At 40.2% G+C, this 26,432-nt stretch overlaps 1 pseudogene; it reads right to left on the reverse strand.

Moving 5' to 3' along the window:
* Window positions 1–23,210: 23,210 nt before the first annotated feature.
* Window positions 23,211–26,432, reverse strand: part of LOC120868624 — a 137,413-nt pseudogene continuing 134,191 nt past the window's right edge.

Genomic DNA, 26,432 nt, shown 5'->3' on the forward strand with positions numbered 1-26,432 from the left:
TGATTTCCTTTAGGAGGGACTGGTTCAGTTGAGCATGAAAGGATATGTGACACAAGTAGCAACTTTCTACTCTTGGTTTTCTGCAAGCATCACAAGACATGTCCACGCTGGCCTGTTGAAAAGATTTGAGAGACATATGGAACACCTATGTTGTCCCAAGTGAAATCAATCTAGCCCAGTGAGTCTCTAGCTGACCCTCCAGCTGACCGCAGGCAGATGAGTAAGTGGGCCCAGTCAAGATCAGCAGAACCACACAGTTGATTTACGGACTCACAAGAGACAAGGAAAGGTTATGGTTTTAAAGCACTAAGTCTTGAAGTGGCTTTTTATAACTGTCCTGAAGTATCAGTTACAATCAATCTCAACTATTGACCTAGCTATTAAATTCAGTTAGATAAGAGGAAATAAAAGTCTGGGGAAGTCTGGACAGATGAAGGATGGTGTTGTGGATTGCAAGTTTATTTTCTCCCCTATTTCAACTGCTGAAGTCCAAATATTCAGTTTGAAATTATTTGGAATTAGGGTATTTAGCAGATAAATGTGTTATGAGGCTAGAGCCCTAAGAATGGCATAGTTCAGTTCAATTCAGTTCAGTCACTCAGTCATGTCTGACTCTTTAAGATCCCATGAACTGCAGCACACCAGGCTTCCCTGTCCATCACCAACTCCTGAGAGTTTGCACAAACTCATATCCAATAAGTCAGAGATGTCATCCAACCATCTCATCCTCTGTTGTCCCCTTCCTCTCCTGCCTTCAATCTTTTCCAGCATCAGGATCTTTTCCAATGAGTCAGTTCTTTGCATCAGGTGGCCAAAGTATTGGAGCTTCCGCATCAGTCCTTCCAATGAATATTCAGTATTGATTTCCTTTAGGATTGACTGGTTTGACCTCCTTGCCATCCAAGGGATTCTCAAAAGACATCTCCAACACCACAGTTCAAAATCAATTATTTGGCACTCAACTCTATAGTCCAACTCTCACATCCATACATGATAATTGGAAAATCATAGCTTTGACTAGATGAAATTTTGTTGGCAAAGTAATGTCTCTGCTTTTTAATATGCTGTCTAGGTTGGTCATAACTTTTCTTTCAAGAAGCAAATGTCTCTTCATTTCATGACTGCAGTTACCATCTGCCGTGATTTTGGAGCCCCCCAAAATAAAGTCTGTCACTATTTCCATTGTTTCCTGATCTATTTGCCATGAAGTGATGGGACTGGATGCCATGATCTTAGTTTTTTGAATGATGAGATTTAAGCCAATCTTTTCACTCTCCTCTTTCACTTTCATCAAGAGTCTCTTTAGTTCTTCACTTTCTGCCATAAAGGTGGTGTCATCTGCATATCTGAAGTTATTGATATTTCTCCAGGCGACCTTGATTCTAGCTTGTGCTTCACCCAGTCAGGCATTTTGCATGAGGTACTCTGCATATAAATTAAATAAACAAGGTGACAATATACAGCCTTGACATACACTTTTCCCTATTTGGAACTAGTCTATTGTTCCATGTCCAGTTCTAACTGTTGCTTCTTGACCTGAATACAGGAGGCAGGTAAGGTGGTCTGGTATGCCCTTCTCTTTAAGAGTTTTCCATAGTTTGTTGTGATCCACACATTCAAAGGCTTTGGCATAATGAATAAAACAAAAGTAGATGTTTTTCTGGACCTCTCTTGTTTTTTCTATGATCCAATGGATGTTGGCAATTTGATCTCTGGTTCCTCTGCCTGTTCTAAATCCAGCTTGAACATCTGGAAGTTCACAGTTCATGTACTATTGAAGCCTGGTTTAGAGAATTTTGAGCATTACCTTGCTAGTGTGTGAGATAAGTGCAATTGTGTTGTAGTCTGAATGTTTTCAGCATTGCCTTTCTTTGGGATTGGAATGAAAACTGCCCTTTTCCAGTCATGTGACCACTGCTGACTTTTTCAAATTTACTGGCATTTTGAGTGCAGCCCTTTCACAGCATCATCTTTTAGGATTTGAAACAGGTCGAATGGAATTCCATCACCTCCACTAGCTTTGTTCATAGTGATACTTCCTAAGACCCACTTGGATTCGCATTCCAGGATGTCTGGCTTTAAGTGAGTGATCACACTATCGTGATTATCTGGGTTATGAAGATCTCTTTTGTATAGCTCTTCTGTGTACACTTGCTACCTCTTCTTAATATCTTCTGCTTCTTTTAGGTCCATACCATTTCTGTCCTTTATTGTGCCCATCTTTGCATAAAATGTGCCCTTAGTATCTCTAATTTTCTTGAGGAGCTCTCTAGTCTTTCCCATTCTATTGTTTTCCTCTATTTCTTTGCATTCATCACTGAGGAATGCTTTCTTATCTCTCCTTGCTACTCTTTGGAACGCTGAATTCAGAGAGGTATATGTTTCCTTTTCTCCTTTGCCTTTAGCTTCTCTTCTTTCCTCAGCTGTTTGCAAGGGCTCCTCAGACAACAATTTTGCATTTTTACAGTTCTTTTTCTTGGGGATGGTCTTGATCACTGTCTCCTGTACAATATCATGAATCTGTCCATAGTTATTCAGACACTCTGTCTATCACAGAGTGATAGAATCCTTTGAATTGATTTGTCACTTTCACCATATAATTGTGAGATATTTGATTTATGTCATACCTGAATGGTCTAGTGGTTTTACCTACTTTCTTCAATTTAAGCCTGAATTTTGCAGTAAAGAGTTCATGATCTGAGCCACAGTCAGCTCCAGGTCTTTTTTCTGCTGACTGTATAGAGCCTCTCCATCTTTGGCTGCAAAGAATATAATCAATCTGATTTTGATATTGACCATCTGGTGATGTCCACATTTAGAGTTGTTTCTTGTGTTGCTGGAAGACAGTGTTTGCAATGACCAGTGTGTTCTCTTGACAAAACTTGGTTAGCCTTTGCTCTGCCTCATTTTGTTCTCCAAGGCCAAACTTGCCTGTTTCTACTGGTATCTCTTGACTTCCTACTTTTTCATTCCAATCTTGTGATTAAAAGGACATCTTTTTTGGGTGTTCATTCTAGAAGGTCTTGTAAGTCTTCCACTTCTTTAGCATTACTGGTTGGGACTTGACTTGGGGTACTGTGATATTGAATGGTTTGCCTTGGAAATGAACAGAGATCATTCTGTCATTTTGAGATTGCCTCCAAAAACTGCATTTCAGGCTCTTTTGTTGACTGTGATGGCTACTCCATTTCTTCTAAGGCATTCTTGCCCATAGTAGTAGATATAATGGTCATATGAATTAAATTTGCCCATTCCAGTCCATTTTAGTTCACCAATTCTTAAAATGTTGATGCTCATTCTTGTCATCTCCTGTTTGACCACTTCCAGTTTACCTTGATTCATGGACCTAACATTCCAGGTTCGTATGCAATATTGTTCTTTACAGCATCGGACTTTACTTCCATCGCCAGTTACATCCACAACGGGGCTTTGCTTTCACTTTGGTTCAGTTTCTTCATTCTTCTGGAGCTATTTCTGCACTCTTCTCCAGTAGCATATTGGGCACCTACCAACCTGGGGAGTTCATCTTTCAGCATCACATTTTTTTCATTTTCATAGTGTTCATGGGGTTCTCAAGGCAAGAATACTGAAGTAGTTTGTCATTCTTTCTTCAGTGGACCACATTTTGTCAGAAGGGTGGCTCTTCACGACATGGCTCATAGTTTCATTGAGTTAGACAAGGCTGTGGTCCATGTGATCAGTTGATTAATTTTCTGTGATTGTGGTTTTCATTTTTTCTGGCCTTTGATGGATAAGAGGCTTATGGAAGCTTCCTGATGGGAGAGATTGACTGTGGGAGAAACTGGGTCTTGTTCTGATGGGCAGGCCATGCTCAGTAAATCTTTAATCCAATTTTCTGTTGATGAGTGGGGCTGCATTCCCTCCCTCTTGTTTGACCTGAGACCAAACTAGTGGAGGTGATGAAGATACTAGCGACCCCCTTCAAAAGATCCTATGCATTACCACACTCAGTGCTCCTGACCCTGCAGCTGACCACTGCTGATCCACACCTCTGCCAGAGACTCTTGGACACCAGTTTGGGTCAGTTTCTTGTGGGGTCACCGCTCCTTTCTCCTAAGTCCTGATGCATAGAAGGTTTTGTTTGTGCCCTCCAAGAGTGTTTCCCAGTCCTGTGTTAGTTCTGTGATCAAAACCCACTGATCTCCAAAGTCAAATTCCCTGGGAGTTCTCAGTTCATTGGAAGATCCCTAGGTTGGGAAATCTGTGGTAGGTCCTAGAACTTACTTCAAAGTATGAGAATTTATTTGGCATAATTATTCTGCAGTTTGTGAGTCATCTGCTCTGTGGTGTGGTTAATGATGACCTCTTTCGAGAGGACTTATGCCGCAGGCTGTGTGACCCAGGTCTCCTGCACCCAGAGTCCTTGCCCCTGAGGCAGGCCACTGCTGACCTTCACCTCCACAGGAGACACTCAAACACTCAAAGACAGGTCGGACTCAGTCTCTGGAGTCTCTGGATCCTGGTGCACACAAGGTTTTGTTTAATCCCTCTGAGCATCTCTGGCAGGTATGGGGTTTTATTCTAAATGCAATATTTTCCCTCCTGCTGTCTTGCTGGGGCTTCTCCTTTGCTCTTGGACATGGGGTATCTTTTTTGTGGGATCCAACATTCTCCTGTCAATGGTTGTTCAGCAGCAAGTTGTAATTTTGGAGTTCTTGCAGAAGATGAGCACACGTCCTTCTTCTCTGCCATCCTGCCAGATGTGTGAAAGGATGGCACTAGTGCCCTTATATTAATACCTTAAGAGACCTGAGATAGTCAGTCAATCAGTTTGCTTTTGTCTCCCCCCACTCCTTCTCTATCAGTGTCCCTCCACCTCCTACCATGTGAAGAAACCAGGAAGAGGCCCTTCTCCAAGAGTCCAACCATGCTGGCACCTTGACTTCAGACTTTTTACCTCTGGAAATAGGGGAACTGAACGTTGTTCAAGCCAATGAATCTCTGGTACTCTGTTATGGCAACCAGAACTGACCAGGACCGATGGTGTGACTCTATTCCTCAGGTTGTTATTTTGGCCCTCTCCCTCCTCCTCATGCAGGAGAATGCCTGAAACGAGGTTTCTTGTTCTTCTTTCCTCAATTATTTTATCCTTCCACAGAAGCAGGAGTTAATAATCAGATGGACCAAAGTATGAAACTCTTATTAGTTTGGGTGCTGTAGGCAAGGGGATTCTGTCTACAAAAGGCAGTGTCTGAGGCCCCTCCTCTTTCACTTACTGTTCCACATGAGGAAGTTATTGCTTACTGTCACCATGGTCTAAGCACACAAGGGAAGATTATAGACCTGCTTTCAGGCCCCCATGTGACCAACTGGAAAATAGTTGTCAGAGTCACCTCATTGTAGCAACATGATTTAGATTCTGAATAGGACATGGGTGACAAAACACTTTGGCTCCAGAACTAAGACCAGCTCAGCTGTAATTTGAATATTGGATTTAAGCTGTCTGACACTCAAGTGCCATAAATTAACAACATTGTTCTTTGCTTCTGTTTTGGCTACTGAGCCTTGTGTACATTTTTTGCATGGTCAAGTCCTACCAGAAAAAGAATAAGACAAGGCCAACCCCTTACGGCTTGTTTAAAAACAATCTAAACTGATTTAACTCAATCATGGCTGCCTTCCCTTATTCAATGTGCCCCACTCCTTAAATAAATGTCCAACAGGAAAAATTTCATACATTTTGATTAAATTGGCTTAGAGAATTGTCAAACAGAGACATGATGGGAAAAGAAGGTGAGAATAAATTGTCTATTCTTGGAGGGTACACACTTAGAAAATTGGTAGTTCAGGTTGAGAAAGTGATTAATATGAAAAAAAATCATTTTTAAAAAGTATTGGTATCATGACAGCAAGATGAACAAAGGCACAGAGGTGGAGAAAAATATCACCTTAAATGAAAAACTTGATATAGAGTTTGTACCTTTAAATAAACTCAGGCTGCCTACATTCAAAAGAAAAGGCAAGAGGAAATCAATTGAATCCTACATGAAATGTTGGTGATCCAAAGGGTGCAATATATCAGAGCCTTCATGGAGGAAATCGAAGAGTTGGGTTTTTGTTCCTCATTCAAATGTGAGAATGTAAATTTGGAGCAAAGGTTTTGAGAGAAAACATTCTGCTTTACAGCTCAAAAGTTATCAGAAAATGACCCTCCTATTGGCCAATCAGACCTGGGGTAGGAGGGGCATGGAGAGATTGTACGAATGCAGAAATAGAGTGACTATCAGCAGACTTCAACTCAGTTTCAGAGCAATTGCTTCTTCAAATTTCCCTCAAATAAATGAGGGCCAGTCTAAGCAAAATTGTGATTCAGAGTACATCTCTACTCTCGCCCCCAAATCTCAAAGCTTGCTTTCCAATCATCTTCATCCTGTCTCAATCCACTTATATCATCATTCTAGTCAATCTTGGACTACTCTTGTTTTGATGCTTAATACTCAGCATAATCTTAAAGTAAAGCTACTAAGTCTTCCTCTGGAGGATGCTAGCATCTCCCCCTAGCACCTTGAGTGCTTCTCATGTGTAACACTCACGACCTGCTTCAAGTAAACAGTTGCTCCCACAACTGGACTCAACCAGGTACCCTCCACAGAACAGTAGGTGTTAGTCACTTTCTTCTATGTTACAGATCACTCATTAAGTTAGTGGCTTAAAATCATGGTCATCATCTATTATCTATTGTATTCCTGTGGGTGAGGAGTTTGGGATTGACTCGGTCAGATGATTCTGGCCTCGGGTCTGTCATAAAGCTGCAGTCAGGTGGTGGTGGAGACTAGAATCATCTTTAAGCCTTCTTCATGCACTTGTCTGGTGACAGGGCTGCAGAGACTTAAATAAATGGTGACTTGAGTATCTGGGGTTCCTCAGGCTACAGTCCCTACCTCCATGTGGCCTTTCCATTTGATATCATCAGAATAATGGCCTTGATGTAGCTGCATTTTTTACACATCAGCTCATAGTCCCAAGGTGCATGTCTCAAGAAAGAACCAGGCAGTAGCTGCACAATCATTTCTAATTTAGCTTTAGAAGTCATGTAGAGTTATTTCCACCCTACTCTATTGATTGAGGCAGTTGAAGACTTGTCTAGGTTCAGGGAGGCATGGCAGCATCACTGTATAAGAAGAGCTTGTACATGTGTTGGTGTAGCTGTTTCTGGAATATGCAACCTCTCTTGGTAACCCACAGAGCTCTTCAATTTGTCCTGTCTGATTAAACATTATAATGAACATAAATGAAGTCAAATGAAAGATTTTATCAAAGTGAGTAGAGATGTTAATGCAAGATGCATCAAAATCAATATTCAAAATTATCTCTTGGCAGACTTGGACTGCTGCATTGAAAATAACAAGATGAAGCTTATAAAGGGCCATGTGTGAAGTTTAAAAATAATTTCATGAATACACAGTAGGGACCTCCTGGGTTGGCAAGAGTTCTGAAGAAAAAGAGCCAGAAATTTTAGTGGATCGTAAGCATGATATGTATAAGAATTGGATGTGATTGCTTAAATAAATGAGAAACTGAGCTACACTTGAGTTGTATTTATGATATACAGTGTTCATATTATGAAAAATAAAAGCCCAACATCCCCTGGATTCATTTAACCATTCATTAATTCTATCAGTGTATATTGAATGCCTATTATGTGCAAGGCACTGTCCTAGGTGCTGGCAATACAGCAATGAACAAACAATCACAAAAACCTCCCCTCTTAAAACTTGAATTCAAATGGAAAGGACATATAATGAGCCTGATGAAAATGCTAGAGAAAAAATTAAGAGGATGGAAAGAAGGAAGGAATGGAGAAAGGAAAGAAGGAAGGAAGGGAGAAATAAAGGAAAGAAAGGAGGCAGGGAAGAAAGAAAGGAAGGAAGAGGTAAAGAAAGAAGGGGAATAAGTGTTGGGAGTGAGAGGGTTACAGTAGTGAATATAAATCAGGTAGGGAAGTCTTCATTGAGGAGGGCTATTCAAGAAAACATATGAAGGACAAAAGTGAGTAAGCCATGCACATATCAGGAAAGAAAATTCCAGAAAGAAGAAATATCTGGGGTAGAGGCCCTGAGTCAGTGATGTCTGGCAGTGAGAACCCTTGCGTAGCTGGAATTAAGTGAGAACATGGGAAAGTGAAAGTGAAAGTCTCTCAGTCTTTCTGACCCCATGGACTATACAGCCCATGGAATTCTCCAGGCCAGAATACTGGAGTAGGTAGCCTTTCCCTTCTCCAGAGGGTCTTCCCAATCTAGGGATTGAACCCAGGTCTCCTGCATTGCAAGTGGATTCTTCACCAGCTGAGCCTCAAGGGAAGCCCACATTGAAGAGAAAAGAGGTGCAATCAGAGACGTGATAAAGAGCTTCTTCCAGGCCCTCATGGGTCTGGTGGCTTAAACTATGGCAACAATGAAAGGTCTGAGAGGTGGTCAAACTGAGGACATATTTTGAAGGAAGCATAATAATATTTTGCTGTTGTTGTTTTAAATCACATATGGTTTATGAAGCAGAGGATTCAATAATACTACTAAAAGTATGGGCTTGAGTATTTGTTGAGGTGAAGAAGATTGCAAATGAGCACGTTTGGAGTCAATTAGTGGGAACCCAGCTTTGGATATATTTATTTTAAATATCTACGAGACAAAACATTGGATATAGTAGTGGGTGAGAGAGGTTGTTTAAAGGAGTCTATAGTTGAGGAGAGAGGTCCAGACTGATAAAATAAATTTGGTAGGTATCAATAAATATTTATTATTTACTTATTTACTTATTTTTAAGATATTTAAACCCATATCTCTAGTTGAAACAACCAATGGAGAGACTAGAAAGAGTTCCAAGGACTAAGTTCCTATATCCTCCAACATTTTATGATCCTTAGAAAGTCAAATGGAAAAAGCATTTCAAGTAAGAGAGGCGTTTATCATCTGCTCAGATAAAAAAGTAAAAGGAGTTAGACTGAACATATGATATTTGTAAATGTAGAAATCAGTTGAGACCTTGATGGAAACAGGTTTAATGGTATAATGAGGGCAGAACTTGATGGAGTGAGTTCAAGAGAGAATGGAAGACCAAACAACTAACACCCTTTTGAGGATTTACTGTAAAGAGGATAGAAGTGAGTAATGGCTGGATAGATAGAACTATTGTTAGGAATGAAAAAAGTAACCATGTGCTTGCAAATGTGAAAATTTCAGTAAAGCAAAAATATTATGAAAGGGAAAGAAAAAGAATTTTTGGATTGATGACCATGATAACTTGAGGAACGGATGGGAGCCAGTGGGCAAATGTAAATATTCTTTTAGCTCAGAGCATAGGGCTTCAGACATCCAAATAGGAGAAAAGTTAAATACCTTTTTGCCCTAGAATGTCATATAAATGGAATCATATAGCATGAACTCTTTTTTTGTCTGGCTTCTTTCCACAAAAAGCAGGAATGCAGATAGGTGCATATTAGTGTTAATGGGAGGGCACAGGAGTACTTTTCTGAATGTTTCCATTTTCCTTATGACATGGAAAGTACGGTCATCATCTGAGAGTAATGATGAGGAGAGAGGTGTACAAGCTTAGAGATGAGAGGGTACAGAATGGTTTTCTAGAAAGTTGGGAGCATAAATGAACGGAATAAAATAAGCACCACATCGTGGAAAGAGGCACTTGACTCTAATGACCATGAATGAATGAGACCCATCTGTATGGCTGTATATTTTTCTCCAGCCACATTCAGCTATAGGTGAGAAGGTACAGGGGAGGGTGCTCTAGAATGTCATATAAATGGAATCATGTAGCATGAACTCTTTTTTGGTCTGGCTTCTTTCCACAAAATATCTATGAGATTCATCTATGTTGGTGCATGTATCACTTTTGTGGCCTTTCTTTAATTCTGGTCTTTCAGTTCTTAGCAAGAGCTCTAGAGGTCAAGTTCATTGTCAATGTGTAAATTAAAAAATTATACAGATACAAGGACAGAAGGGCTTGTTAAAGGTGAGAAATTCCAAAGAGGTTGAAACTCAACTAGGGTAAACCTTGCCATGAGAAAAGAAGGAATCCTTCAAGGTCATCCCGCAGAATCTCCAGGGGTAAATCAGAGCACATGCTTCACACCAATACCACCACCCACACCAAGAAATCTAAATTTTTTCAAAGCAACCTTCATGAATTGTGCATATGCTGATATTTGAGAACCATTGCTGTGAACTCTAAAGAGACTGTACACAAGGGGCTTTTATTAATGGAGTTGCCCACAGGCTGCTTAACAAAAGCTCAGGTTTTGAAATTTGGCTGCAGGGATTATCACCTGGAAGGTCTGGGTTTGATGTAACATTGAGTTTAAGTCAGCACTTTTTCCACCTCTTCATTGAAAGCTGTCTGCCCTAGGGTAAAAACGTTTTTGCATATGACTTAACAGAGCATTTTTTAACCTGAAGGAATAAAGAAAAAGATGAGCCAAACAAGAACAGTACTGATTTCTTTTCAAGCATAAGGTCAAAGCTGATTATCAAAGCCATTCTCAGGGGTTCCAGGGAGAACAGCCTTCAACAAAGCCACAGGAGCCCTCTGTTAGCCTCTGTGGTCTGCTGTGCTTCAACAAAAAAAGGCCAACAAATACAGCCACAGCAGAACCACTAGGCTCTCCTGAGCCCTATGACAACAAAAGAACAGGAGTCTCAAATACTGTCAAAATTCTTTGTGAAACACCATGGCTGCCCTTCCCTGGGTTCAGTTCAGTTCAGTTCAGCCGCTCAATCATGTCCGACTCTTTGCAACCCCATGAATTGCAGCACACAAGGCCTCCCTGTTCATCACCAACCCCCAGGGTTCACTCAAACTCACGTCCATTGAGTCGGTGATGCCATCCAGCCATCTCATCCTCTGCCATCCCCTTCTTCTCCTGCCCCCAATCCCTCCCAGCATCAGGGTCTTTTCCAGTGAGTCAACTCTTTGCATGAGATGGCCAAAGTATTGGAGTTTCATCTTTAGCATCATTCCTTCCAAAGAACACCCGGGACTGATCTCCTTTAGAATGGACTGATTGGATCTTCTTGCAGTCCAAGGGACTCTCAAGAGTCTTCTCCAACAACACAGTTCAAAAGCATCAATTCTTCAGCGCTCAGCTTTCTTCACAGTCCAACTCTCACATCCATACATGACCACTGGAAAAACGATAGCCTTGACTAGACAGACCTTTGTTGACAAAGTAATGCCTCTGCTTTTCACTATGCTATCTAGGTTGGTCATAAATTTCCTTCCAAGAAGTAAGCGTCTTTTAATTTCATGGCTGCAATCACCATTTGCAGTGATTTTGGAGCCCCCCCCCCAAATAAAGTCTGACACTGTTTCCACTGTTTCCCCATCTATTTCCCATGAAGTGATGGGACCGGATGCCATGATCTTCGTTTTCTGAATGTTGAGCTTTAAGCCAACTTTTTCACTCTCCTCTTTCACTTTTATCAAGAAGCTTTTTAGTTCCTCTTCACTTTCTGCCATAAGAGTGGTGTCATCTACATATCTAAGGTTACTGATATTTCTCCCAGCAATCTTGATTCCAGCTTGTACTTCTTCCAGCCCAGCGTTTCTCATAATGTACTCTGCATGTAAGTTAAATAAGCAGGGTGACAATATACAGCCTTGATGTACTCCTTTTCCTATTTGGAACCAGTCTGTTGTTCCATGTCCAGTTCAAACTGTTGCTTCTTGACCTGCATATAGGTTTCTCAAGAGGCAGGTCAGGTGGTCTGGTATTCCCATCTCCTTCAGAATTTTCCAGAGTTTATTGTGATCCACATAGTCAAAGGCTTTGGCATAGTCAAGAAGCAGAAATAGATGTTTTTCTGGAACTATCTTGCTCTTTTGATGATCCAGCAGATGTTGGCAATTTGATCTCTGGTTCCTCTGCCTTTTCTAAAACCAGCTTGACTGTATTTATTAGCTAGCACAGTTTTCATGTGCTAAGTTCCAAGCAAATAAAACAGTCAATCTCTGTGTTATACTAATCACGGTATTGTGTGGGTTTCTGGTTACTGCTCCTTAACTTTATTGCACTATGGTCTTCTGAAGTAGGGTTGAACACAGGAAAACAAGAATGTATTACAGAACTCATAGTATCATATACCCTCCACAAATGTCCCACTGGGCAAACATTTTATTAGAACTTTCAATGACACTGACAACTAGCACTGGTAATTATGGCTCACAAACCTCTTGATATAATGGATTTTATTTGATTTCCCAGAAGAATCCTGTGAGATAGAAAATGCTCTACTCATCTTGAGGCAGGAGATAGATGGGCTCCAAGTTAGACATTTACAACTGGCCTTCTGTTTGCATTTTATGGGGCACAAAGAAGCAGGCTTCAAGCTGGACACTTATGACTGTTAGCATTGCTCAAGACAAATGATAGATGGGCTGTAGTTGAAGCATTTACAATCAGCCTTCTGTTTGGCTTCTGAAATGGAAGTAACAACAGAAACAGGGTAAATAGCCAGTCTTTGTCTCTTGTAAGCACCTTAAGGCAATACTCAAGGCAATAGTCAAGGTAATCAAAAGCAAGGACGAAGAGAGGCAAAATCCTGTTTGAGTAAAGGATTAAGGGATCTGCACGCCCCACGTTTTGGGGACAAAGGAGATGCTACACACGTACAGAAAGGCTCTTTGGAGGTCAAAAGTCAGGGGATAACACCAGACCATAATGAGTCTTGTTCCTCACAGAAGTCTTCACTTCAAGATCCATCTTCACTGAGGAGGTGTGTGCAGTTGGGGGAGGGTCCCAGGGTAGGTTAAATGTGGAAAAAGAAATGGGGATAATTGGCTACCGGGAAACAAAGATCCGGGAAAACTGACCTACATAAATGACTGAACTGCTTCTTCACTGCACTCCTCCTCCCTAGGAGGATGCTCACACCCTTTCTCTCTGGGTGTGCATCTCTTCATTGCTTCTATCTTAACTAAACAAACCATTTCTCTGTGTTTTCTCCCACTTGCTGTTATGCTATGTCTCTAATAATAAACTTTGTACCTGCATTTACAGTTTCTGCCTCCATGATAAGTGTGTTTTTCACTGGGGGCAAAGGTCCAGGGAAAAAAAATAGTTTCTAGCCTCTAATCTTGCCTGGTTTGGTGGCTAGGATTTCTAGTTTTCATCCAGACTACCCCGGTTCAATTTCTGGTCAGGAAATTAAGATCTTGTTTCATGCCATGGCTCACTGCTGCCTCACCAAGATCAATTTCACTGATGAAGAAACCAAGTTTAAACATTCACTTTGCCTGAAGCTTTTCAGTAAGTAGGCACAGGGTTCATTATGCAAATTAATTATTTCTAGCATCAAATAACATGTGGCTTTATTCTTTATTTTTCTCTGATAAAATGCTTCTGATAAGAATAAATCAGGAAAATGTCAAATTCCTAGAAGTAGAGAGTACAGAAGTGGTTCCCAAGGTAAGAGGGTTGGAAGATTTGGAAGAGGCTGATAAAACAATACAAACTTTTAGCTATAAGATAAAAATAAAGGTTCAAGGACTTAATGTAAAACATAGTGACTATAGTTGATAACACTGAAAAGCAAAATTGAAATTTTCTAAGAGTAGAACTTAAATATTCTCACCAAAAATAAATGAATGAATGAATGAATGAGGCAGTAAATAAGGAGATGGATGTGTTGATTAACCAGATAGGGGGGATTCTTTCACAATGTGTACGTATACAAAAGCTCCACAACGTATACTTTATATATCTTACAATTTTTTATGTAAATTTACCTCAATAAAGCTGAAAAAACATTAAGGTAAAGGCAGAAAGGGAAATATCAATTTCTTAAAATAATTCATTTCAAGGAATCAGAGGACATTTTGCTTTGTTCTCATGTTAATATCAAAATTGTATTTGTAGTGTCCACAGTCCTTAGACACAGTCAGTGCCAACATGTGTGCCCTGGAATGAACATTAGGAATCCAGGTATCTAATCGTGCTCTACCAAAAATCTGTGTGTGGTTTAAAATCACTCTTACCTCTCCCAGCCACTAGTAGACATCATTAAATAAGCCTCTTGTCCCTATACCATCTTTAAGGATCTCCTTCAGCTTTAGTTGTGATAAATGAAATATTGTTTGCCATCAGTTCAGTTCAGTTCAGTCACTCAGTCATGTCCGACTCTTTGCAACCCCATGAATCGCTGCACATGAGGCCTCCCTGTCCATCACCAACTCCCGGAGTTCACTCAGACTCATCTCCATCGAGTCGGTGATCCCATCCAGCCATCTCATCCTCTGCCATCCCCTTCTCCTCCTGCCCCCAATCCCTCCCAGCATCAGAGTCTTTTCCAATGAGTCAACTCTTCGCATGAGGTGGCCAAAGTATTGGAATTTCAGCTTTAGCATCATTTCTTCCAAAGAACACCCAGGGCTGATCTCCTTCAGAATGGCCTGGTTGGATCTCCTTGCAGTCCAAGGGACTCTCAAGAGTCTTCTCCAACACCACAGTTCAAAAGCATCAATTCTTTGGCGCTCAGCCTTCTTCACAGTCCAACTCTCACATTGTCTGCCATAGCAATAAACAAAGGACGTCACAGTCATCAGCAGTTGCAGCCACCACTGATGGTGAACTGGTGAGCCCTGAGGAAACTCAGGACGTGAAAATGCAAGATACTGGTCCCAGGTGGCTGAGATGCATTATCAGAGAAATGTTTTCAGTGAGCTCAGACTCTTCCATCTTCCCATCCATAGAAAAGTGCTAAATTTCTTAACATGACATATCTGGTTTTCCTTTAATTAATAAAAATCTTTTGACATTCAGATTACCTGCCTTTTGTTGCAAACACCTGGCTTCCCCTCACCTCTGCAGAGCAGTTCTCTTGGGATTACTTGAGATGCTGCCTCCCAGGCTTGAAGTCCTAAAAATTCCTGAAGAATAAAACATAACTCTTAATTGTTAGGTTCTGAATAATTTTTTTAGTTGACAGTTGGATTTCTTTAGGGTGGAAAGAACAATTACAAGCAGAAATATGAGTGTGTTGTAGACAATACTTCCGGTGCCTTGTACCTATCATTTCAGCCTACGTGGTTTTACCCTGGTTAAGATACAGGCAGTGTACAACAGCATCTCAGAGATGAAAGGTGGACAGACCACAGGACCCCAAATTCCAGGATGTTAATATTCCTGGGGGCAGCTTTCAACCATAGGTTAGAAGGAGCCATTGGTTAATTATTCCCAAGTCTCCATCCTCCTGTGGAACCAGTCAGGGGCATTCTCCACACAGTTCACCAGAATCCCATGAGGACTGGCCCCATCTCCCAGCATAGTACAATTCATTAACAGACCTTAGTTGGCTTTCTCCCTCCCCCATCTCAATTTCCCAGCTACCCTGCTTGCACTTCCTACCATGCTCACTTTAAATAAACCACTTGCACTGGTGTCCTTGTCTCAGGCTCTGCTTTTAAAGAACCCAAAGCAAGGTTTAGGCTTTAGAGAGTTGTCACTGTCTGAATACAGAATTGGATGGTACACAACAGTTTAGCAATTACTGTGTATGTAGTTAAACCCTTTTGGTTGTTTCCTTACAACTTACTGTGATACCTTCTAAGTAGTTCTTTATGTGTACTTTCAAAGTTTAGACAGAGAGATGAGGCTCTGATATAATTATTGTGTGATATGGTCATTTCTATATAGCGGAATCTCCATAAAGCCATTTTTTTAAAAGAGACTATTGGATACATCCCCTTTGCATTTGTTACAATTATAATTCATTGATTAACATCCCAAATCATATCCTTGTTTAACTAATTGATTTGAGGGTGAGGTGTTAAGTTTAAAATCTCCACCAAATTTCTTATTAGGTGATTTGACTACAATAGTTTCCTACCTTATTAATCAGGACAATTTTGATTGTCAATTTTAGAAGCCTTCTTGGAAATTTGAAGGTGATCAACTATCCTGCTTTTGGGAGGATTATCCTGATTTTAGCCCTGAAAATCTTACTTCTTTGGAAACACCTATGTGACTGCATGGATCACAATAAACTGTGGAAAATTCTGAAAGAGATGGGAATACCAGACCACCTGACCTGCCTCTTGAGAAACCTATATGCAGGTCAGGAAGCAACAGTTAGAACTGGACATGGAACAACAGACTGGTTCCAAATAGGAAAAGGAGTACCTCAAGGCTCTATATTGTCACCCTGCTTATTTAACTTATATGCAGAGTACATCATGAGAAACGCTGGGCTGGAGGAAGTACAAGCTGGAATCAAGATTGCCAGGAGAAATATCAATAACCTCAGATATGCAGATGGCACCACCCTTGTGGCAGAAAGTGAAGAGGAACTAAAAAGCCTCTTGATGAAAGTGAAAGAGGAGAGTGAAAAAGTTGGCTTAAAGATCAACGTTCAGAAAACGAAGATCATGGCATCCAGTCCCATCACTTCATGGGAAATAGATGGGGAAACAGTGCAAACAGTGTCAAACTTTATTTTGGGGAGGCTCCAAAATCATTGCAGATGGTGATTGCAGCCATGAAATTAAAAGATGTTTACTCCTTGGAAGAAAAGTTATGACCAACCTAGATAGCATAGTGAAAAGCAGAGTTTATTCTGCCAACAAAGGTCCGTCTAGTCAAGGCTATGGTTTTTCCTGTGGTCATGTATGGATGTGAGAGTTGGACCGTGAGGAAAGCTGAGTGTCGAAGAATTGATGCTTTTGAACTGTGGTGTTGGAGAAGACTTGAGAGTCCCTTGGACTGCAAGGAGATCCAACCAGTCCATTCTAAAGGAGATCAGCCCTGGGTGTTCTTTGGAAGGAATGATGCTAAAGATGAAACTTCAATACCTTGGCCACCTCATGTGAAGAGCTGACTCATTGGAAAAGACTCTGATGCTGGGAGGGATTGGGGGCAGGAGGAAAAGGGGACAACAGAGGATGAGATGGCTGAATGGCATCACCGACTCGATGGATGTGAGTTTTCGTGAATTCCGGGGGTTAGTGTTGGACAGCGGAGGCCTGGCCTGCTGCAATTCATGGGGTCGCAAAGAGTCAGACACAGCTGAGTGACTGAACTGAACTGAAGTCATAGAACTGTTGGTAACAGAACAAAGTTCCCCCCATCTTTCTCCTTACCATTTAATCACCACTCTGTTTAGCCCTTCTTGATTGCTTTCATTGTTCAGTCAACTTTTTGTGATCCTATGAACTGCACCATGCCAGGGTTCCCTGTCCTTCACCATCTATCAGAGTTTGCTCAAATTCTCATCCATTGAGTCAGCAGTGCCATTCTTGGTAATACACTCCATCATCTCAGGGGATTCAGTGTTGCCCACATTTACAGGAGCCACTTGACTGGAATCCAGGGGAAGAAGAATTATCCAGATGAAAGGGATGATACTGAGTTTTCCAAAAGAACTGGTATAGACCAGGGTGGGGGGAGAGGGAGGAGACTAGAATGGAGACAAATATATGTAAAATATGATGAATTCTCTAGTCTTTAAGGAATATTTCTCTTTCACTTCAGAGACCTCATCATCAATACAGGCAGACCTCAGAGGTACTGTGGGTTCAGTTCCAGACCATTGCAATAAAGTGAATCCCACAATAAAACAAGTCACACACATTTTTCAGTTTCTCAGTGCATGTAAAAGTTATGTCTACACTCTACTGTAGTCTACTAAGTGTACAATAGCATGATACCTAAGAAAGCTATGTACATGCCTTAATTAAAATATATATATATTGTTAAAAAATGCTATCTATCATCTCACCTTTCAGTGAGTCACTGTAGTATACCAAAGTTCACTGATCATGGATTATTGAAGCAGATATAATAATAATGAGAAAGTTTGAAATATTGCAAGAATTACCAAAACATGACACAAAATGAGCAAATTCTGTTGGGAAAAATGGCACTAGTAAAGTTGCTTGACTTGTTGCCATGAAACCAATTTGTAAAAACTACAGTATCTGTGAAACATAATAAAGTGCAATAAAGCAGGGTAAGCCTATAGTTATTTATATTATTTTGCTCCTCTTTTTTTTTTTTTTTCTCTATCTCCTACATGAGTCTTTCTTCCTCATTTTATATTCTGATCCCAACTCTCTCATTTTCTTAGCACCCCTAGGGATTCACACTTCCCTCCATCTTCACACTTCCCTCCACCATCTGCACCACCAGGCCCAAGTAGAAATATGCTGCAAAAAATATGTTACTCTGAGAAAGAAATGTATAGATGCATTACAAACTAAACATAGAAATATGTAATAAAAATTTTAAATGTATACCTTCTTCCTTTTGGCTCATTGTTTTGGTTAAAGCTATTTTCTCTAGAAATTTTAAATGCCCTTCTCTTAATTCATATAAAGCTTTTTGCTTACAAAATTTGTGCCAGAAAGCAGGCATTTTGAATAGTCACTAGGGGCCTGTTTAGTGTCTAAAGTAGTAACTCACCACAGGCTTAAAATCCCACCAGATATATTGTTAAAGTGCTGAGTAGCCAACTATTGAACTTGAGATTTAATTTCCATGTTTAAGGTGGAAGTGGCAAAGCACAGAAACTGAAGGACCATCTTGACTAAAAACACTCTCCTCATCTTGACCAAACCCTACAAGGGCTTCTTCCAGACTCTAATTCAGAAGTCTTTCCTTTTTTGTAGCACGAACTTTAGGAACTTGTAATTGCTTTCTCTGCTTTTTGATACGTAAATCTTTTCTTAAATAGCCCCTTATCAGTTTTCCGACCCAGAAATGTCTTTCTCAAGGATCTAGGAACCACTTCTTCTTCTTTTTTTTTTTTTTTTTTTTTGCATTGAAGCATAATTTACAATGTTAGTTTTACAGCAAAGTGAATCAGTTATATAAATAGATATAGATATATAGATATTCTTTACCATTATAGTTTATTATAAGATATTTATTGCAAGGAAATATGGTTTCCTGTCCTGTACAATAGAATCTTATTGTTTATCTACTTTATATACAGAAGTTTATGTATGTTAATTCCAAACTCCAAGTTACCCCTCTCCCATTTCCCCCTTGGTAACTATAAATTCATTTTCTGTCTCTATGAGTCTGTTTCTGTTTTGTAAATAAGGTCACTTGTACCATGTTTTGTCAGGTTCCACAAGCAAGCAATAGCATATGGTATTTGTCTTTTTCTTTTTTACTTACTTCACTTAATACGATAATCTTTAGGTCCATCCATGTTGCTACAAATAGCATTATTTCATTCTTTTTTATGGCCGAGTGGCATACATTGATTGTATATACACCGCATCTTTATCCATTCACCTGTCGATGTACATTTAGGTTGCTTCCATGTCTTAGCTATTATAAACAGTGCTGCTACAAACACTAGGGTGCATGCGTCTTTTCAAATTATAGTGTTCTCCAGATATATGACCAAGAGTGGGATTGCTAGATCCTATAATAACTCTATTTTTAGTTTTTGAAGGAACCTCCAGAGTGGCTGCACCAATTTACATTCCTAACAGTGGAGTAGGAGGAGGGGACATCTCCTTCAATCACCAAGAAGAGAGCACCCCTGTCTCCCAGTCTCTCTGGGAAGAGTAGATCCCTGACTTCCAAGTTGTAAAATGGCCTTTATTGTGAAGACATAACAAAGATAACTTTTATTTCAGATAAAGCCCAATTAGTAACCACAGTGAGCTATGATCTTCTCCTCATCTCAGCTCTTAAAAACCTTACTCTCTTTTGCATCATCAGAGCTGAATTCAGAGTCAGCTCTGGCTTTTCTCCTATTGCAATTGCCTTGAATAAAGTCTTTCTTACCTATTTAGCTTTCTCCAGGGACATCTTTGCTCTGACAGTTTACAGAGATGCTGTCAATTAATAAATAAACTGTAATTGCTATCAAGAACAATATGAGGCAAAATGGTGTATTAAAGAAAGTCTTTTTCCAGGACACCTCATCATCCCACTCCTATCTGCTCAGGTTCACATATAGAAACATACTCACTGCACCACATTTCTAAAATCGACCTGAAAACTGAGACTAACATTTACATGGAGGAAGCTTAACATATACCAAGCCCTGTTCTAAACATCTTCCATAAATTAACTTACTCAATCCTCAAACAACCCTGAGGTGTAAGCAAAATTTTTATCTCAATTTTTCACTTGAGGAAGCTGAGATTCTGAAAGGTTAAATGTCATTTAACCGAAATCACGCAGTCAGGAAATTTCAGAGATGGGAACGGAATCTAGGCAGTTATAAATGTGGAATCCTGTGTTCACACCTTTGAGTGAATACACCAATTACAGATATTGCTGGCCTGAAGAGTCCCAAGTCCTCACACGTCCTCCTAGTCATAGCCTTTGGTAATGCCCTCCCATGCTGACTCTGCACTTGACCATGTGACTTGCATTGTTCTGTGATTACAACCAGCATCTTTATGAAGTGACCTGTGCCTTTCGGTGTTCTCTCCTATGTCCCTTAGGGCTTCCCAGGTGGCTCAGTGATAAAGAAACCACCTGCCAATGCAGGAGAAATGGAAGACGTGGGTTCAATCCTTGGGTTGGGAAGATCACCTGGAGAAGGAGATGGAAACCTGCTCCACTATTCTTGCCTTGAAAACTCCATGGACAGAGGAGCCTGGCGGGCTATCGTCCATAGGCCACAAAGAGTTGGACATAACTGAGCACTCACACACACACATACACGCAAACATTTCTGTCTCTTGCTACCAATATGTGAATAATCCCAGGCTACCATCCGGGAAATTTTTAGAAACAAAGATCAGAGACAATTTGCCCTAGCTGAGGTCATCCAACTAACCTATCAGCTGAATGCAGATGCATGAGAGAATCTAACCAAGATCAGCTAAGCCTGAACCATAGCAGCAAAACTCTCCTGTAAAAAATAATAAGCAGTTGTTACATTTCAGGTTTGTTTGCTACACAACAACAGCTAATTAATTTAACTGTTTGCTTAAAATTCCAAGTCTTCAAACTTTGGTGTCAACGTCTTGCCACAATCCTAACTTTTATCTCAAGACTATTCCATATCATGTTGGGTCACTCTAAGGAATGAGTTTTATTGATGCTTTTGAACTGTGGTGTTGGAGAAGACTCTTGAGAGTCCCTTGGACTGCAGGAGATCCAACCAGTCCATTCTGAAGGAGATCAATCCTGGGATTTCTTTGGAAGGAATGATGCTAAAGCTGAAGCTCCAGTATTTTGGCCACTTCATGCGATGAGTTGACTCATTGGAAAAGACTGTGATGCGGGGAGGGATTGGGGGCAGGAGGAGAAGGGGACGACAGAGGATGAGATGGCTGGATGGCATCACTGACTCAAAGAATGCAAGTCTGAGTGAACTCCAGGAGTTGGTGATGGACAGGGAGGCCTGGCGTGCTGTGATTCATGGGGTCGCAGAGTCAGACACGACTGAGCAACTGAACTGAGCTGAACTGAGCACTCTACTATCTTATCAAAATCTTGATAAACCCTTCAAGGTTTTGGAGCCCTGCCATCTCTTCTATGAAGATTCTCAAGATCAGTATCACCAGAAGAGTTGTATTACTGTTCCTAACTCCTATGGCATCTATGTTCTTGATCTGTCCTCACTTATTCAAGTTTTCCCCCTCCTGCTATGATGCAAAATAATACTTTAGAGCAGGGCCATATTTCATCTATCTTTGGATTACCTACTATCAGCCTGGTGCCTTGCATTGGCTCAAAACTGCTTGATGTAGTAGAAACTAATGCAGCATTGTAAAGCAACTATGTTGCTGTTGTTGTCCAGTCGCTCAGTCTTAACCAACTCTTCCCAACCCCGTGGACTGCAGCATGCCAGGCTTCTCTGCCTTTCACTGTCTCCAAGAGCTTGCTCAAATTCATGTCCATTGACTTGGTGATGTTATGTAATCATCTCATCCTCTGCTTCCGTCTTCTCCTTTTGCCCTCAATCTTTCCCAGCATCAGGGTCTTTTCCAAAGCAACTATACTCCAATAAAAATTAACTTTAAAGGAAGGAATATTGCAGTGTATTTTAAATAAATGTGGACCTTTAATGAATTTTAATAGTATAAAAAAACTTCTTAATAAAGTTTTGTCAATGATTTTATGTATTGGTTGGGACAGACTCACTGCTAAAGCAAATAATCCCCAAATTTCACCCAGGGACTAAAATGTTTATTCCTTGCTCATGTTACAGTCCAATGGGGGGTGATTGGTGGTTGAGTTGAGAAGGAAGAATTGTTCCATACAGTCACCCAGTGATCCAGGATCCTTCCATTTTGTCCATTTCCTTTGAGTCCTCATTACTTGACCAGGCGATACAAAAAGAGAACACAGATGACCACCTGAGTGTTTATCTATAAGGCGGCTGGAAGTGATGCTTCCAGGCACATCACATCACAACCCAGGACTGAGTCACATGCTACATCCAACCACAAGGGAGTTCAGAAAATCTAAAATCTCAGTGATCAAGAATGCTTTGTCTTACTGGTCCAATTAGTGTTTGAATATCATGCCTCTCCAAAACTGCAGATGTGGACAAGCAAGTGGACTCAAGTTTGAGTCAAAGGGAAAATACTCTGTTTGGGCTCTGCCCCTAATTTTGTGGGCATGGTGATTTCCTTGGTTATGATTTCTTCATCTTCAAATCGTCATTGGGTTGGATTGTGTTTAAACATCTTATGAATTTCTGTTCTGATCTATAATTCTACGGGCCTCTCATCTCTGCCTTGGTTCCTCTCACAACTTCATAGACTATTTTTGGTCTGGAGATTTTACTGTTTTTCAATTCAAGAATTTTAGGATCTCTGAGTCAGTGTCATTCTAAAGTCATTTGAGTGACATTTTTAATTCTAACAAATGTCATTCTGATGACAATTAGGGCATTACCACCTATAACAAACACTGTTTTCCTCAGGTCATGTTCTCTACCCCCATCCTATAGCTTCTGCTTGCCTTGCAGACTGGGCTTCAGAGGTCAACCACTGGGCTATTGGAATTGCTTCACCAATCTTCACACAGAACTAGAAGTCTCTGTTAGATCATATTCCTGGCATAGCCAATGACCTACTGGGGGAGTAGGAATCTTAGATTGTTTGCCTGTGCACATAACTTCTTTTGAGATGTAATTTCAGCTCCAGAGCTCTCCAATGGGATTAGGCTGAGACTGGGATTTTACCTGAAAGTGAGTTTGTTTGTTTGTTTAACCAAGAGGAAAAAATCCACACTTTCATTTATTTACTTTTCAGTTATTTTAAATCCTTGAACGGTACTGCATCACACAGATTCTATGCCCAGTGGCCCTAACAGGACAGTTGCTTTGGAATTTGGCCTGAACCATGCCACTGTTTCCATGAGCCTGAGTTATCTTTCCCCAGATTACTCTGGTTTTATAAGGTTTTCCACCAGTATTTACTGTGTTCTTCTTTGCTTTGTGCATACAAGCACATCTCTTGCTTAGGTAGAGTTCAGTTTCATCTCTAGCACACACACCTTCAGTTTTCAGAAGAGCTGAGTGCTCCCTCTGGTTCTATAGACCCTGCTCATAGCTATCAAAAATCACCTTAGACCATAGCCTTCTATGTGTCCTTTTAGAAACCCTGTTCCCAGCAGGCCTCCACAGGGTCCAAGATGGCTGAAAGACTAAAATGAGCTATTGATTGACCTCTTTCCCTTCTCTGTCTTCCTTCATCCACCTAACTTCTCCTAAGGGTGTTTCCTTAATAAATCATTTGCATCTGGATCCCAGTCTCAGGATCTGCTTTTGTAGAATTTGTCTTAAGATGCCATCTTCTGTAATAATTTTGATGTCTTATCAAACTTCTCAACATGTTAGGCTCACTAGCATCATGCTGACTTTCCCATCCTTATTTCTCACCTCTCTTCCCAGCTTCTCCAGTGTTTCATCCTGAGCTAACTGTTATTTGTTCATGTTGCTGTTCTTCCATCTATTAATATGTTCTTCTCATTGCCCCATCCACCCATCTTTACAACTCATCTAAAATATGACCAGTGCTGGAGAACATCCACAAGTTTTCTTCCTTCCTTCCAACTCCAGGAAGAGTTTCTCGCTTCCTTTGTAAAAATAAAAACAGCTCAAACATAGTTCTTTAAAAATACACAATAAAGTGATTAGAAGCCTGACCTCAGCAGAGGAAATGCTGGGCAAGTTTAAATAACTTCCCAAGGCTCCAGCTTCTTTATCAATGAGGAAGATACGATCCTATTTTCTTTACAAATGAATATAAGGTGCTTGGCAGAGTATGCGAGACATAGTGGTGCTAAATTTATCATCTATGAGAGAATTATATTTGTTTCTCTGAAACCTAATTGGATTTCAAAGTTGTAAATACTAAATCTTGTTTATCTCTGTATAACTGATGGACAGTGTCTGGCATGGTAAATACCCAATAAATAGTTGATGAATAAATAAATGATATGTAGGCATTGAGTACTGAGGCCAGTTCCTCTTGTTTTTCTGTCTTAGAATATAGCTCTTCTACACACATACAACCAAGAAACAAACTCTGGAAATCTGCTTCAAAATTCAAACGGAGAATGTAAAAGTAAACATTCTGGTACTTGTGATATTTTCATTCTCTCTTTATCTTTCATATTCTCTCTATCTTACTTTCACTCTCAAACAGTAAAAGTTTTCCCTTTTTTTATTTGAAAAAAAAGGCCCAAAATATATGAATACAAGGTCTTTTTCAAGCTAATATTTATTAGTACATGTGTGTTCTCTCTCTTTCATTCACTCTCCTCTCTCTCTTCCTTCTTCCCTCCTTCTTCCCATTCCTCCCTCTGTGTTTCAGAAATCTAGAGATGAGATGTGACTTAATATTCTACTTTCTCCCTTTTAATTTTTGATGACTTTTGAAAACCTGCAACCCTGAAAACTTTAACTGCTCTTCATTTTCAAAAGATGCTAGAAAAAGCATTATTTTAATACGTGGACTTCATCAAAATGACTCTTTCCTGAGACTTTGTAGAGATTTCAGAAGAGAACTTTCCATTTAGTGAGTTATTCTAAAGTTCTTGAAAGTGAAGTGAAAGTTGCTCAGTCGTGTCTGACTCTGCAACCCCATGAACTATCTAGTCCATGGAATTCTCCAGGCCAGAATACTGGAGTGGGTAGCCTTTCCCTTCTCTAGGAGATCTTCCTAACCCAGGGATCACATCCAGGTCTTCTGCATTGTAGGTTGATTCTTTACCAGCTGAGCCACAAAGGAACCCCAAGAATACTGGAGTGGGTAGCCCATCCCTTCTCTAGGGGATCTTCCCAATCCAGGAATTGAACCAGGGTATCCTGCATTGCAGGCAGATTCTTTACCAACTGAGCTATCAGGCAAGCTTGGAAGCTTTCTTTAAAAAGTTTTTAGATTTTCAAAGAGTTTGGGGAAAGTTTCTAGTACTGAAAATTACTAGAAGATGATTGTAGTATATAAGGAGATTAATTCATGAAATCATAGCCCTGTTTTTCCCTACTTAATGTGTAGAATTATTCAGTAATATCTGTAATGATGTAGATGAGCATGGCAGATATAGGCTACATTTTCCTGCAGCAGTCACTGTAGCTGAAGATGATTTTTCTCTTCCTAATCCCTGTAGTGTTTCATGTTTGTCATTAACCACACATCCATTTGCACCCTGATGTAGAGTTCCATTTGTATCTTTGTTCCTTTATAAGATCATAAGGTTTCACCAAAGTCTAACACTGAATCATGGGTACAGTAGGAGTTTTAAAATATTGGCTGAATGAATGAAAATGACCTGGAGGTGCCTTGTAAACTTATTGATAAATCAGTGAAATACTTTGGACAGCACATCTTTCATCATTATAAGATAACACAGATTCATTTGGCTCACACAAGCATATTGGTCATATTAATGACCAAGAGCATTGAGCTTCCCTTCTGTAAATATATGCAATTTTGTCTTCCAAAGAATTTAAAATTTTTAAACCTGTAACCAATTTTCTTCACATATTCACATCCCCATGAAATCATACAATGGAAAGAAGAGAGAGCACAGGGCATGCCACACAAAACATATCTAAACCCAACTACTATCTACAGCTCTCTCCTGGCTGATGGAACAAAACCAGCTTTGACTGTAATACTCTACACATGTGAATGAAACTTCACCCTTCAGTCAGGTCCTTAGGGGAATATACTCATTTCCTTTCTTCTCATTTCTTAATTAGAATCTCTTGTCCAGTCACTCTGCCACCAGAATTCCATGTCTGACTCAGTATGAGGTGTCTAGTTACACTTTTTGCATCTACATATTAATTTCCTCTGGGCATCTGGCTGATATTACAGAGAACATTCCCTGCTAGTCCATTCCCCTGTTGAGCCTGAAATCAATTTTATGACAATCCCAAATCACTCTTCCATCTATGGTTCCTCGATTCTGTTCACCGGGGTAGCAGTAAAATTAATCTTAAGGTAAAGATACTTTACTAGATTGAAGA

Source organism: Oryx dammah, unplaced genomic scaffold, assembly GCF_014754425.2.
Source record: "Oryx dammah isolate SB20612 unplaced genomic scaffold, SCBI_Odam_1.1 HiC_scaffold_10, whole genome shotgun sequence".
NCBI classification, from domain to species: domain Eukaryota; kingdom Metazoa; phylum Chordata; class Mammalia; order Artiodactyla; family Bovidae; genus Oryx; species Oryx dammah.